Below are 12867 nucleotides of genomic sequence, written 5' to 3' on the forward strand. Positions count from 1 at the left end.
CCCGCCCCGCACCACTCGGTCCAGCGCGCAGGCGCGCTCACCCCGCCTCGCGAAAGGACATCTTGAGGCCGCCGCCATTTTGGGAGAGGGCAGCAAGCGTACGGATGAAGCCGCCACCAGGCCGGTAGCTGTTTTAGTTACGGGCAGGTGAGGCGCGCCATCTTGGTCGAGGGCGGTAGGCGGCTGAGGGGCTGCAAGGGGCTGGTATCATGCCCTTCTCAGGAGCGGGTTGGAGAGCCTGCGCGTAGCCTTCCTACCTGGGGCCTAGTTTGGCCAGGACTGGTTCTAGAAACGTGGAATTCAAAATATGTCGTGTTTTATCCTGTAAGCCTTCTGTTAACAAGAGTTGAAAGAGGGGGAAGTGGGCCTTCACGTGTTTTTTGAGGGTGAGTAGAGCAGCACTGTAACCAATGCCAGCTTTGGAAGCTGCTGCAGACTACTAGTGCCAGGTGCACAAAATCTGCAAGGAAGCTCTCTTCATTGTCAAAACACCCCATCCCACCTCCCCAATAGGCATTGTCTGCCGCTTCTGGAGTTTGCTAACATGTGTTGGGTACTACAAAAACCTCGAACGGAGGAGCTGCTGCAGCTGGAAGGCACCCTGGCAGGCCAGCTCCTGCCCTGGCAGCTACAGGCCTGCTCAGGTGGTTCCAAGCACCTCCACGGATGGAGGCCTCTCTGGAAAACCTGTCCCAATCTTTGACCACCCTCCAGGTAAAGAGGTTCCCCTTCAGTAAAGGTCTCCCTGAGCCTTTTCATTAATGTGCACGTTGGTGACACAGATCAAGTGGTACAACTAATGTTTAAAGTAACAAAAAGTTTAACATTTTTATTAGCACCTTATTTTAAGAAAACTTAATACTTTGTGTAACTCAGAAAACATCCTTGAGCCTTTTATAGCAGCTAGCTTAAAACTTTTTTAAAAACACCAATTCTCTAACCATGAGAACAAGATACCTACTCCTGTTATGATATAATGCTGCATGACTGTGACCAACATTGGCTTCAGGAATTCATTATTATAGGATAACTAGAGCATCTCTACTCTCCTAGCTGAAAGTAATTCACATGCCAAATAGGCTGCTGTTACAGGCAGGCATCTGCTCTTCTTGGATGACAGAGTATGCATGCTCACTTGCCAGGAGTCACGCGGCTGTATGTAATTTGCCTATCTCTATACAGATATATTGATGTATCTCAGCATTACTTTTATCATCAAAAATATACCAACATAGTAACAATGTTTATCCATACTTTTATATTCAGCAGTTGAACTGTAATTGCTTACTAATTCAACAGCAATAAAAATTCAGAGTTGCTTGGTCTTTAGGGAACTGGTGGCATGGAATGTATCCGATACCAAGTCCCCATATAGGTAACATTTTATGCGCCAACATACAGTAATGCAAGTTGTGCGCTGTTTTCACTACTTTCATTACTTCTGGCCAAGATAAAATGGTCTCTCTAGTTTCAACTGCAGAAATAATTTTCCCTCTCTGTCCTAAACAGCTGTGATGTATTGATGTATACTGTTAAACAACTGATAGGAAAAAGAAAACCACCACTGAACTGCCATTAGTATCAGCATCTTTGATGATCTGTACATAACTAAAACCAGTTATTCACATGTACAGGAAGCTAACAGTAAAAACATTGTTTTGGTTGCAAAGGAAATAGAATAAATTCAGTAACCTACCACACCTTCTTAGCATAGTCCATTGACGAGGCCTAGCGAACAAATCCAGCTTATGTAGGTTGCTATCTGCCAGACCTCTTGTTTATTTTCCCTAGAAGCTGGAAAACACATAAGGCAGGAATTCCCACAAAACGCCCTAACTTAAAAATGATCCTAGTTTTGTTATTGACTATTTTTGTGACATTATGGGGGTGACACTTCTTTTCTGCAGGCAGAAATCATGTAGGTTTTTTTCAGTTTCCTGATATTATGTCTTTTTATAAAGCAAAGTGAATGTGGTAACAAAAAATTAGGAGGCATAAATGGTCAGAAGCAGTAAGGAGGAAAAATAAAGAGGGATTAGTGAAATGTTTGCATTAACCCCGTTCCAGGATAAACTAAGTAAAAGTAGAAATTAACCCAGAATGTTCTCCACCCTGTTTTGCAATGTAATTGCTGACAACTTCTCCACACGCTTTATACTCCCCACATGTTAAGTTTCATCTTGAACAGGCACCAGAGAACAGCCTTTTTCATGCTCAGTACCAGAACTATTTCCACCATGGTGCCTTACAGCTTCCGTTACTTATGAAGCCCTTCAATAATTGCTAAATTAAGTCATTCCTTACATCTGTCCCCTTAAGTGGAATTAAGACAGACCTCCAGGAAGGTGTCTCATCAGCTGCCCCCTGCTAGCCCTCCGCGGGCTTAGGGAAGCGGCCGGCCCGGTTTTCCCCTCAGCGGGGCAGGAAGCGGGCCCACACGGGCTGGCGTTGGGGTAGGGGCGAGCCCAACACCCACCGGCACCTGGCCCGGGCACTCCCTGCCTGTCGCCGCGGCACAACCTGGCCGCTCCGCCGCTCGAGTTTCCATGGCGACGCCGCCTGCCTCTGCCTGCCGTTAGTGACGACGGCCGGGGGCTTTGCGACAGTGGTGGTAGGAGTGACGGCAGCCGGCAGTGTCAGCTGGTTGCCGCGCCGGGCGAGGGAGCGCGTTGGGGGCGCGGCGCCCGGGGATCCTCCCTACTGCCCCGGCAGGGACAGGTGAGTGCCCGCCGGCTGCTGGCAGCCTCCGGGCAGAGGGTATTCCGCCTCGCCGGCGGGCGGGCGGTGGCGGCACCCCGCCGAGCTCGCCGCCGGGCCCCGCGCCGCCCCGGCCCCCGGCGAGCTGGCGGTGGCCCTCGGGTCCCCCGGTGCGGTAGGGCGGTGGCGTGGGCCGCCATGTTGTGTGGGAAGGGGCGGTGGCATCTGCCTGCGGGCGGCGCCGGCTGGAGTCCCGGGGGGCAGCAGCAGGTGGAGGCCCTGCGGCGGCCTGCGGGCTCCCGTTGAGTGGCGGCGGGCCCGGCCGCGGGGCTCGACCTGCCGTGCCCTGCCCTGCCCGGGGCGGGCAGGGGGGAAAAGGGAGTTCGTGCGCGGGGGGGACGGCGGTCAGTCGTGCCGCGGAAGGGACGCCCTTGCTCTGCGGGGGGCTCCGCGCGGTGGCCCCGGCCCCCCACAGCCCCGGCAGGCTGCGGCAGGGGCTCGGGTGGCTCCACCGGGGTGGGCCGCGGCGACACTGGCCCTCCGTGGGCTTGTGCTCTCAGGAAGCCCGAGCCCGGGGCCGGCGCTGTGCTGAGCCGGCTCTGCCAGCGCGGCCGGCTGGTACTGGGCTGGGGAGCCCACTCCCTGCTAATGGAAAGTTGTCTGAGGGGTGGCTCATACAGAAACAGGCCTTTTCTAGGGCTTGACATACTTTTAATGCCAAATTTCTGTTATATCGTGGCCTCTCTAACCTGTTCCCGCTTTCTGGGGCAGCCATGGTGTTACGGACAAGTAGGGAGATGATTTAGAGTTTTTGCAGTTGCTTTGGGTAACTGTCCTTCATGTGATCGTGACAGTTTTAAACAGGAAAAATATACGTGGGTTTAGTGTGTCATCGAATTAAGTGCCAGAAAAACCTGCAAATGGCTTGCAAAAGCATCTAGTAATGATAATGAAAAATGTAGAGCTCCAAATTATTATTTCCACTTCTTTCTTATTTTGTAACCTTGAACATGTACAGGGAGTGGTGATTTTTTTGGGGAGGGATAACGGATCTTCGTATTGTTACATACTTCTAAATCAGACTTTTGTACTCATTCAGCTGGGGCAAGGGGCCAGCAATAGCCTTTCACTGGATCGTCACTGTTATTGCCACCTGAAGATCAAGGATGAGCTTGTGTCTGAACTAGTTCATCAGTCAAGTTCTGTTTTGGAACACAAGTTTGTGTTTGTTGAATTTGATTTTGATCTGGGGTGTATTGGAAAGGTTTGACAGTAACACAGTCTTTTTGTTTACTGTAATACATAATGGCCAAGACATAGAGCCCTGTGACAAGTATTGTCTCACAGTGCTCAAAATACAGGTGTGTTACAGGATGTGGCGTGGTGGTTTGGAGACAGCTGTTACAGATAAATGGACTTAGGGGGACATGGGGGTGCTGGCTGCACGGTGTTATGGAGAAGCTTCCCACAGGGAAAAAGCAAAGACTTGAGGTGATGAATTTTGAATCAACAAAGTACATGGGGATAAAAGAGGGCCAGGTGCTGTTAATTTTTTAATCCTTGATCAGCATAATGAGAATGATGGTCTGGATTGAAATCACCTTTTAATTTCACGTAAATTTCAGTGTAGCCGAACAGTTTTGTCCAAATTCAGAATAGTAGGTTAGTTTGCTCCTACAGATATGCTTAGTTCTGTTGTAATGGGTAGGGTTAGTGAGGTCAGTGTGAATATTCATAGTTGTGCAATTCTGTGCATTGTGTTTATGACTTTGGAAAGTCCTCGAGGCTCTTGGTTATGTAGGGATGCATCAGTTGTCCCTGATAGCTGTTGGGGGGCTCTTTTGTGTATATTGAAACAGGTGAAGTTGAATATCAAAATGAATGTAGTTGCCAGTTGAACTCCTACTGCTATCCCATTCTGTGTTTGTATTTGTGTGTGCACGGGGGTGGCATTAAAACTACTGGTTTACCTGTCCTTTTGCTAAGCCAGCTTCCTGACTTTGGTGCCATCATGAACAAATTGTTTCCTCAGTTGTACAGAAAAAAAAATAAAAATTGATTGCATTCTTCACCTGTTCACTCATAATACTCTTAGTGAAAAATTACATTTTTAAAATACTTTGTTTTACAAGAAGTCTTTAGCATAGTGTTGCAGTAATCTTTTTGTAGTTGCAAATCAGAAAGGTGTGCTGTTGATTGGCTAAAGGTACAGTTATTGTTCTCTTACATTTTGTATTCAGTGCTTATCAGATGCAAGCTGAAATGATAATGATTTGCTACATGTGTCAAAGTGTAAGACCTGACAGATAGCTTTATAGTATTTTGTATACTGCAGGAATGGTCCAGAATTTATTTTAGCTTAAAAAAAAAAATAATCAGGGATTTATTTGCTGAAAAATTACTACCTTTTTAAAAGCTTTCTTAGACTTCTTAGTTGGCATGGATTTACAAAGGGCAAGTTGTGCATAACCAACCTGATAGCCTCCCACGATGAGATGACTGGCTTGGTGGATGAGGGAGATTGGCAGAATGAAGCCCAGCTGGAGGGTAGCTGAGCACTGGAACAGGTTGCACAGGGCAAGACTGTGGAATCTCCATCCTTGGAGATATCCACAACTCAGCTGGACATGGTTTGGGACAACCTGCTGTAAGTGACCTAGCTTTTGCAAGGGGTGGGAGGGTATGGTCTCCTGAGGTGCCTGCTGTCTCAGCCATTCTGTGATTCAAACTAATCTTGTTGGATTAATAGTCTGTTAGGAAAGCAAAAATATTTTATATTTGATCCCTTTGTAGTGATTTAGAACTAATTCCAAAAGACTGAAAATTACTGACAGAGCTTCAGAAACATGCGGGATTTAATTGACCTAGCAAACTTTACTGACCATTTGTATTTAATAATATAATTCTTTATTTATTGACCATATATTTAAAGAAAGGTGTTATTGTCTAAATACGTGGGTTCTGATAGTGAAAGATTTCTGCAAGTCTGGGTGAAGTACTTCATTTTCTGCTCCCTACCTCATTAATCCTTCTTCTCCATCCTCAAGCATTAAATGGAAAAGGTAATTTGTAATTAAATTTAAAATAATCAGATTTTTATAAAATGCTTTAGGTTATCCAAATGGAAGCTGTAATGTAACAGAAAAGAGCCTTTACCATGAGTGTATGATTGGCTTTATGTAAATGATTTTTAGGAGGGGTGTTACAATGCTTAACTAATGTCTTTTTGAATGAAAGGTTCTGTATGCGTGAAAAATATTAGGCATAAAAATTACTGTTCACTTGAAAATATGAAATCCACTTTAGAGGGTTTGTCCTGATATCCTGGATGGCAGCCATCTCTGTACTTATTGGTGGCAAATCTGAATAATAACATAATTTAAATTCTGCTGAAAATACAGAAAAATTGTATTAACATGTGGTAAACATTGAATAGGGAAAGAAATGATTTATTCTTAACCTTTTTGAGTCGCTTTGTTTGAACATCAGCAGTTACATTTACTTATAAGCACATGTTCGTTGGCAGCCTTTAATGGTTAATTTTGGAGCTGTTACATGCTGAGATCATAAATGATAAAGAAACAGTCAATTTGCAGATGTATATTTTTTGGCAGATTCTTTTATTGTACACACATATCCTAAGATTAATACTTTATATGCCTGTGCTTTAATTTAAATAAGTGTGTTTGGAAAGAGCTCTTCTTGGCTTTTGCTGTGCTCTGTCATAACAAAGGTAGATTTACTAATCTTTTTACTACTTTCCCAAAAGAAGTGTTCCTTTCTCCTGGCCTCACATCTTTCCTGGGTGCCCCCAGGAAAGAGCTCGAGCACAGCACAGGGCTCACTGGGCTCAGTCTAGGCAGTATCATGCCGTAGTGGGACATGAAAGTACTGAAGTATTCCACCGATCTGGCTGGGTTTATGTGCAGCTGATGCTCTCTGTCTCTGTTTGGGAGATACCACTGTGATTTGCTGTGGACCAGAGCAATCCATAGCGCTCAGACATGCCGTGCTTTCAGAAGTGCCCAGGTAACTGAATTCCAGTGGGGTCACACATGGCAGATCAGCAACACAATGGTTGTTTAGTGTTTGTGCATATAGACTAAACCTGAAACAGGTTTCTTCTTTGGTGACAGAACCGAAGTTGCTCTCCTGGTTTTGTAATTCTAGTGATATTACCAACGTTTTAAAGTTGTGTGTGCAAACTGTAAGGCCTTAATGCTGTAAGAGTTGAAAATTTGTGTGCTTCTGTCTGCCTCATCTGTGCTTTCGAAGTCATCAGGAGATCAAATGAGTTGGGTAGTGTGTTTGGTCAAAAGACATATTCTGAAGGATGACATTAGTTGTACTGACGTACGGAATTAGACTCTATAACTCGAAAGTTATAAAGTAGGTATGTTTATTGCGCGCAGATGCACGGGGGATCGCTCCTCCACAAGCGTGCATACCCGAAGTGACGAACCATCCCACATTTATACAATGAAACAAATGAATATTCAATTAGCGCCTATACATATTCGTTACCTAAACCCCGCTTCGTATGTTAATTAGCTTATCAGTCCGTTTCCTGGAATGTGGTGGTCTTGCAGGTTTGTAGGTGATTCATGTTCTTGTGACCATCCCATCTTCTCCAGCAAGGAGACTTAGCACTCCCTCCCTCTAGATAGCATTTGAATGTCTCTCATCTTCTCTCATTCTCTTTTAAATAGCCCCTTTGTTAGAGAAAGAAGGGCAGGCGTCTCCCCGTCTCCCCTTTGTTAGAGGAGAGGGAGGCGTCTCCTCAAAAACTGTAGTTGTCTCCTCAGAGCTGTGTGCCTATGTGACCAGACACCGCACCCATGACTAGTCACCATACCCACATTTCTGAGCAGACATATACAATCACAGTCGGTGTTAAGCGTCCCCATTTCACACTATTTCTCCATATCAATCCCCCCTTTTTATTAAATTAAGTAAATTCTTTTACTTAAGCAGTCTTCCCGAATGATATAAAGCATCATACATAAGTGTTACCCTTTTAAACATTCTCCAAACCCACAAATATAACATAATGGTTAGTATTAAGGAAATTCCTAAACTGATCAATAAGATCACAATGGGGTGTACCATAGTGTTAAGAATTCCTGTTGCAGAAGGTGACCAGCCAAAGAGAGTATCCCACCAATTATGGTTTCCATCCTGTTCTACCTTTTTTAAAACTTTCTTGATCCCCTCTACATCATGATGGATCATAAGAAGAGTTTCATCTCCCTTTTCTTTGGTTTCTTTCAGTATACGTTGTAAAATCTGCATGTTTTAATAGTTCTTTTATTCTGCTTATATTTAGTCCTATGGGGGTAGGAATTATCATCTGTGATAGGGTAAAGTTAGATGTAAAATTACAGATACAGTAATTTGAATATTGTGCAGTCTCCTTTACCTCCCCATCTACAGTTATTGTGTTACACTTAGTTCTCAAACACGCACATTCCTTCCCTGCATATATAATTACTGTTTTCAAGTTTGCATTTGGTTGGGCCTCAAAATGACATATTTTTGATCTGTATCTAAACAAGTATCCTGGGCCATTATAGTATTGCTTTCACAGAGGAAGCCCTGCTGTTCTCGCATAATACAAGATTCTAAATCTAGTGTTTGTCACTTGTCGCCTATCTTTCTGGCCCATGTTCTATGTTCAAAGGTATATTTTCCTAGGCATATTATAAAGATGGGCTCAGTTAAGGTACAATTGTGCCAACATTCCCGTGAATTAAAGCACATGGCTGTATTTAGAAGGGTAAATTCCTTATTTACCTTTCTGACATTAATCAGGGTGTCTCCTGAAATCTTGGTGTTATCTTTTTCATTGTATGTTTGACACCCTACTTTTATCCTATCTCCTAATTTTCCCCATAATCGGTCGACTTTGTGTACATCCTCCTGATCCCATTGATTCCTTTGGTACACCTCATTTTCAGAAAAAAAACACCATAGCTAGTTTCGTCTTTGAGTCCACCTTTCCCATTATTCCAGTGTGTTTTTTCTGGGCATGATTCCAAGGCCAGTTATCAGGCTCTTGGTTGTAGGCAAGAGAGAGGGTACAAAATTAAACCCACTATTGATCATTTTAAGAATCTAAACGTTCCTCATATATACATATAAAATCTGTTTTGATCAAAAATATCTTTGATTGAGTTGGGGCTTACCGATAACAAATTGGGCAAGACTGGCCACTGGCTCAGTCCCAGACTCTTTTGTTCTATATTGTTTGTTGTGGTGCCCTTCCCATATGGTGGATCCACAACCGCTCAGGTTCACTTACTTGCCACCCACATTGTTGCCATTTGTCCGAGTAAATTTGAGTTTCAGTTCTTTTTTATCTGGGGTTACTCTCCACGAAGTTGCAGGGGCTTTCTTGATCCGGGTGTGGTGAATCCAAGAATTCTGTCCCTCAACCTTGATTGCAGTGTAGGTGGTGAGTAGGACTTGAAAAGGTCCGGTCCACTGTGGTTCCAGGGTTTTATCTGCAAAACACTTAACGTATACATAGTCCCCTGGTCGTATATCGTGAACAGGTCCATCCAGACCCCTACTGCGTGTTCCATCACATGCTTCTCAATTCTTATTAATTGTTTGTTTAGTGCCACCATATAGGAAGTCATTGTTTCTTCACCAATCTGTGAAGACGTCCCCTTTTGTACCCCATAGGGTCGTCCATACAAAATTTCAAATGGGCTAAGCCCCTCTTTTGCTCTTGGTCTAGTTCGAATTTGTGTAAGAGCTAATGGCAAAGACTGGGGCCAAGTTAGATTTGTTTCTTGACCTAACTTGACAATCTGTTGTTTGATTAGATGATTCATCTTTTCCACCTGGCCACTTGATTGTGGTCGGTATGGGGTATGTAATTGCCAATCTATTCCTAGATGGTGGCTGATCTGTTGCACTATTCTGGACACAAAATGTGGTCCTCTATCCGAGGACATTACCGCTGGGACTCCAAACCTAGGTATTATCTCTTGGAGCAGTATTTTGGTCACTTCCCGGGCTTTAGCAGTTCTGCACGGGAAGGCTTCTGGCCAACCTGAAAAGGTATCTGTTAGTACCAATAAATATCGATACCCCCCTTTTTTAGGAAGTTCCGAGAAATCAATCTGCAAATGTTGCCCTGGAACATTTCCTTTCCCAATTTTTCCCAACTTTGGCCCCTTGGTAATCTTAGGATTAGTCTGGAGACAAAGATCACATTGTTGGGTTACTTGTCTAATAGTAGTATACGAAGTTTCGTGCTATTATGTTTTTAGTGAGATCCTTATATAGAGCTTCTGCCCCCCAGTGCCTTTTTCTATGTTCTTCCCGAACTACTGACCATACCATGTAGGAAGGAATCACTATTCTCCCATGTGAGATTACAGCCCACCCTTCCTCATTATATGATCCCTCTAGGTCAGAAATCAGTTTGCGATCTTCTTTAGTATAGTCTGGTTTACCTTCTAGAGATATTTGTCCATCGGGTATTAGCGCACCCTCTACCTTGATTGCTTTTCTGGCTGCCTGTTTTGGTTCCCTGTCCGCCAGTTCATTTCCTCTTTCTAATTCTGTGCTCACTTTCTGGTGTGCCTTGATGTGCATAATTGCCACCCTTTCAGGAAGCTGGACCGCATTTAGGAGTTTCAAAATTTCTTCCGCATGTTTGATGATTTTTCCTTGGGAGTTTAACAGTCCCCTTTCTTTCCATATTGCTCCATGAGCATGTACCACTCCAAAGGCATATTTAGAATCAGTCCAAATATTTATAGGTTTTCCCTGAGCTCTCTCCAGAGCTCGAGTAAGGGTTATGATTTCAGCCTTCTGTGCCGAAGTGTCAGCTGGTAGCGGTCCCGATTCTATCACTTCTTCAGAGGTTGTAACAGCATATCCGGAATGTCGCTTTCCATTCAGCATATAGCTGCTCCCATCCGTGAACCAATGTTCAGCTCCATTAATAGGAACATCCTTGAGATCTGTCCTACTAGAATAAGTGGCTTCGATTGTTTCTAGACAGTCATGATCGACTGATTCGCCAACATTCCCATTAAGAAATGAGGCCGGATTGACGATGTTTGTAGTCACGATCTCAACATCATCTTGTTCCACCATTATGGCCTGGTATTTTAGGAATCTCTGTGGGGAGAGCCAATGCCCCCCTTTTGTTTCAAGGACTGCAGACACTGTGTGGGATACTAAGACAGTCATTTTCTGGCCCAAGGTAAACTTCCGGGCCTCCTGGATGTTTAGGATGACAGCTGCTACTGCTCTCAGGCAACCAGGCCACCCTTTTGCAGTGGCATCCAGCTGTTTAGAGAAGTATGCCACTGTCCGTCTGTCTGGTCCCAAATCTTGTGCCAGTATTCCTAATGCCATTCCCTGTTTCTCATGGGAAAATAGGAAAAATGGCTTACTCACATCAGGAAGTTCTAGTGCTGGTGCCGACATCAAGGCTTTCTTCAGTTCATGGAAAGCTCTGTCTGATTCAGCATCCCACTGAAGATCCTTCTGATTAGCTGCTATCAGGGAATATAATGGTTTAACAAGCAAGCCATAATTACATATCCAAAGCCTGCACCATCCTGTCATTCCCAGAAATGTCTGCAGTTCCTTTACAGTTCGTGGTCGGGGGGCTTGGCATATGGCTTCTTTTCGGGCCTTCCCTAGGACCCGTTGTCCGGCACTGATCTCGTACCCTAGGTATGTGACTTGTTGTAACACCACCTGTGCCTTCTTCTTAGAAACCCGATATCCTTGTAGTCCCAGAAAGTTCAGCAGGCTCACAGTCCAAATAATACAAGATTCTTCGGTTCTGGTTGCAATAAGAAGATCGTCTACATATTGTAACACTTTCCCTTCTCCTGGTGGTGGTTCCCATAACTCCAAATCCTTTGCTAATTGGTTTCCAAAAATTGTGGGGCTATTTTTAAACCCCTGTGGCAACACCGTCCATGTGAGCTGGGTCTTTCGACTGCTTCAGGGATTTTCCCATTCAAAAGCAAAAATTCTTTGGCTGGCTTCATGGAGAGGGAGGCAAAAGAAGGCATCTTTTAAGTCTAAAACTGTGAACCAAGCTAGGTCAGGTGTCAGGGTGGTTAGTAAGGTATAGGTGTTAGCTACTACAGGATACAGATCCTCTGTTATTTTGTTAATGGCCCTTAAATCTTGAACTATCCTATAAGACCCATCAGGTTTTTTAACTGGGAGGATAGGTGTGTTAAATTCTGACTCGCATTCTTTTAGTAGTTTTAATTCTATGAATCGCTCTATATTTGGACGAATTCCTTCCCTATCTTCCCTTTTCAGTGGGTATTGTTTAATTCTTATCGCACCCTGTCCTTCCTTTAATTTTACTATAACAGGTGATGCATTCTTGGCACGTCCCGGCATGTCAATTGCCCATACTCCAGGATATACCTGATCAATAATTCTGGTATCAATTTCCCTTTTTATAGGAGTACTGGCCAAAGATAGGCTCATAACCTGTATGTATTGGTGATCATTTACTTCCAGAGTAACTTCCCCTTTTTTAAATTTGATTGTTGCCTCCAATTGTTCTAATAAGTCCTTACCAAGAAGGGCCTTTGGGGAATTTGGCATTCTTGTTTGTTTTCTTAGTTTGTACTTTAAAGGTTTCAGGATGTTTTCCTGGTGGCCAGCAGCTCCCACAACTGTAACAAATAATTATTTTTTTACTGAAGTTCAACAAATAAGTTGGTTTTGTATTCACTAAAATTCCACCTCATACCCATTCCCTGCCCTAAAGGGGCCGTTACCGGTCCTGTTGTACTGAAAATGCTGCAGCAATTGGGGTGACATTGTCAGGTCCTTCTGCTCAATTGTCAGCATCAGCAACCCCTCCTCCCCACCATCAGGAGGATTGGAGCAGGAGATGCTGTTCCTGCTCTGCAGGTTACACAGGCCTGCCTCTGCAGCAGCACTTCTGTTTTAACTCTTTCTTACCCTGAATGCAAATCTGCTACTTGTTGCTTTAAGTCTGTGTTATTACATATCAGCCTTCGCAGGCAAACAGCAAACACCCGTGCCATGCGTCCAGCGTGACTCAGCCGCACCTTCGAGGGGGTACGGGGGTTTGTACAAACTCACCCCAATACTTTAACACTTTCACAAGGTCTTTGATTCTCCACCCCCCTCAGGTTTTACATA

At 44.3% G+C, this 12867-nt stretch overlaps 1 protein-coding gene across 7 annotated transcripts in view; it reads left to right on the forward strand.

The window, feature by feature from the left end:
* The first annotated feature begins 2620 nt into the window (after positions 1-2620).
* The window catches only part of LOC121080461 (WD repeat-containing protein 7-like), a 142274-nt gene continuing 132027 nt past the window's right edge, over positions 2621-12867 (forward strand). For all 7 annotated transcript variants that reach the window (XM_040578479.1, XM_040578483.1, XM_040578481.1 and 4 more), the window contains exon 1: positions 2621-2718. The gene's annotated coding sequence lies outside the window, so the exon portion shown is untranslated. The remainder of the gene's footprint in view (positions 2719-12867) is intronic.

Source organism: Falco naumanni, chromosome W (assembly GCF_017639655.2).
Source record: "Falco naumanni isolate bFalNau1 chromosome W, bFalNau1.pat, whole genome shotgun sequence".
NCBI lineage: Eukaryota > Metazoa > Chordata > Aves > Falconiformes > Falconidae > Falco > Falco naumanni.